This window comes from Cololabis saira, chromosome 11 (assembly GCF_033807715.1).
Source record: "Cololabis saira isolate AMF1-May2022 chromosome 11, fColSai1.1, whole genome shotgun sequence".
NCBI classification, from domain to species: domain Eukaryota; kingdom Metazoa; phylum Chordata; class Actinopteri; order Beloniformes; family Belonidae; genus Cololabis; species Cololabis saira.
This window is the reverse complement of record NC_084597.1, coordinates 6089488-6092237: the sequence shown is the minus strand read 5'-3', so window position 1 is coordinate 6092237 and position 2750 is coordinate 6089488. Positions and strand designations below refer to the sequence as shown.

Below are 2750 nucleotides of genomic sequence, written 5' to 3'. Positions count from 1 at the left end.
CGCTCCCGTAACTGTTGCGCACCACAAACATAAATCGTTGGCCAACCAAAAAGTAACCACATAAGAATTTTACTTAACATTCACCAGGAGGTGGAACCAAAACAACATCATGCTGGGAAATTAAAGGCCATTCTAAGCCAATTTATTGCAGCAATTCCTTTCCAAATCATTAGAAAATGTGGTTAACACCCAGTTGTGCTTGAAAAAAAAAAATACAGTGATATACCGTGAAACCGATATAATTTTGAAAAATACCGTGATATAAATTTTTGGTCATACCGCCCAGCACTACCTGAGAATGACTCCACCCCGCCCGCCTGCGCACCCCCCGGCCAGTGGAGGCCCGCCCCCCGAAATTTCCAAATTACCCTATCGAATGCTTTTTCTTCATCTAAAGATATAATAGTAGTTTCCTGCTTATTGATACTCGAATGATCTATAATATTGAGTAATCTACGAGTGTTAGTAGAAGAATGTCTACCCCTAATACACTTTAACTGGATTTCTAAAGCTTTCATGGAACAACACAAAAACTGACTAAACCAGTTGGCCAAGTGCAGTGGCTAAATTTAGACCAAATGGGATCGTCACGGCAACCTTTTGTTACTGAATAATAGTCTCAATATGATGGCGGCGACTCCCATCTCATCTATCCATCATCTATTGCCACTTATTCTTATTTTGGGTCATGGGGATCTGCTGGTGCCCATCCCATCAGTTTTATGGGGGAAGTCAGGTGTACAACCTGGACAGGTAACCGGTCCATCGCACGCCCACCTACAGTATAGACAAACAGCCACTCACCCTGGACTCCCCAGTTTTATAGATACATGTTTTTGGTTTGTAAGAGGAAGCTGGGATACCTGGAGAGAAACCCAGACTGGTGCTGGGAGTTGCACCGGGAACCTTCTTGCCTTGAGGCAAAAGTGCTAACCACAGCATTACTGTAATATTAAGCTTTAATCGTCACACATGAATTATGGTCATGTGATGCTGGCAGATAATCCTTCTTCGCAGCTTACTTTTTCAAAATTAGAAATTAGAGAAGCTTTATTTGTTGCAGTGAAATTGCTGCCAGTACGACCCATCAAGAGAACAGAAAAAAAGACTAAACAGAGACAACATATGACATAAACTTGATCGGTCCCAGTCTCTCGGCTCTCTTTGTCTTCTTTCGCTCCAAACATTGTGGACTTGTCCTTGGCCTTGCTGGCTCCTCTCCATCGCTGCTTTCTTGAGGTAAGGGAACTACTTCCAGTGATTAGGAGCTAAACTACATCAAACATGGGTGATATGTCCATATCATGCCAGATCATAACATACAATGATGGTTTGGCCTTTTTTAATATATCAGTTCTCAAAGGCAAAGGCTAAAATAAATGTATTCCTATCAGCAGTACTCGAGTTGTAAAAAAAAATCAGGGGGGATGGTGGATTTTATCATATGGGGACAGATAATTTGTGCTGATTACAAATAATATAATATATTACAAATAATAGCAGTGACCAAAACACCTGCAGAAATACTGCAGGAATGACATAGCAGCAGTTAAATGCAGCCTTCTGTAAGCTTTAAATATCCACTGGGCTTACATCAAATACATCAAAACACAACAATAAAAAACACTTTTCTGAACTTATCAATATGACTCTGTCCTTCACAGGATAAGTAAAATGGATCACTGCAAAAACTCAAAATCTTAACAAGAATATTGGTCTTATTTCTAGTTAAAATGTCTCATTTTAGTAAAAAAAATCTCATTACACTTAAAACAAGACTAATCACTGGAAAAAACAACAATTTTCAGTTTCAAATACATTTTCACTTAAAATAAGTAGAAAAATCTACATGTGGAACAAGATTTTTTTGCTTGTAATGAGAAGATAAATCTTGTCCCACTGGCAGATTTTTCTACTTATTTCAAGTGAAAATCTACTTGAAACAGGTGAAAATTGTCAAATAAGTTATTTTTCTGGTGTTATTTTTCTGGTGATGACTCTAAATGTTGAAATAGCAGTAAAACCACATTCATTGATGAAATGAAATAAGGGATGGAAAGGGGGGATGGCAGTTTTACAGGGGGATGATTTGGACCGTTTTTATTTCAGGGGGGATGCCATCCCCCCTCATCCCCCCTCAACTCCAGTACTGCCTATCAGAACTATCCCTCAGATCTGCTCCTCAGCCATCGTCCTTGATGTTTGGTTTAAGGTTTTTCTCCCACTAGGGGAGTTTTTACCTGCCATTGTTTATGTTATGATTATGTAATAATTGCTCAAGGGTCATGTTCTGGTCTCTGGAAAGACCCTGGAGACAACTTCTGTTGTAATAGATGCCAAATAAATAACATGGAAAATTTAATTGAACGTTATCGGCCGGCTCGGTACAGTTCTGGTACAGGGGTCATGAGGGGAAGGGGGACTATTGAACGTCTTGTTTTCATTCATCCCAGGAAATTGTGTGTAGACCGATGCCCCAAATCGCTCCGTCAAGGTCCGATTGTAGCATCAACAATTGTTATTTGGGTTATGCAGACAGTAACTTTCCATCTGCCTAAGAGTCCTCATAGACATGCTCTCTTTGACTAATTCCTGTAACATGCATCCTGTACTTACCTGATACTGAAATAAACCAGAAGAACTTTATTTCTTCAGAAATTAACCTTTATTTGACGGATACTGCTTTAGCTGACGTAGAATTGTCAAATTGGTTTAATTCACCACACGAATCGGCACAGATTACTTTTGTA

The 2750-nt window shown here is 39.4% G+C and overlaps 1 protein-coding gene across 1 annotated transcript in view; it reads left to right on the top strand.

Annotated features, from left to right (window-relative positions):
* The first annotated feature begins 1055 nt into the window (after positions 1-1055).
* ak1 (adenylate kinase 1) overlaps positions 1056-2750 on the top strand; it is a 20626-nt gene continuing 18931 nt past the window's right edge. Inside the window, 1 exon segment of the mRNA XM_061733247.1 lies at positions 1056-1239. The gene's annotated coding sequence lies outside the window, so the exon portion shown is untranslated.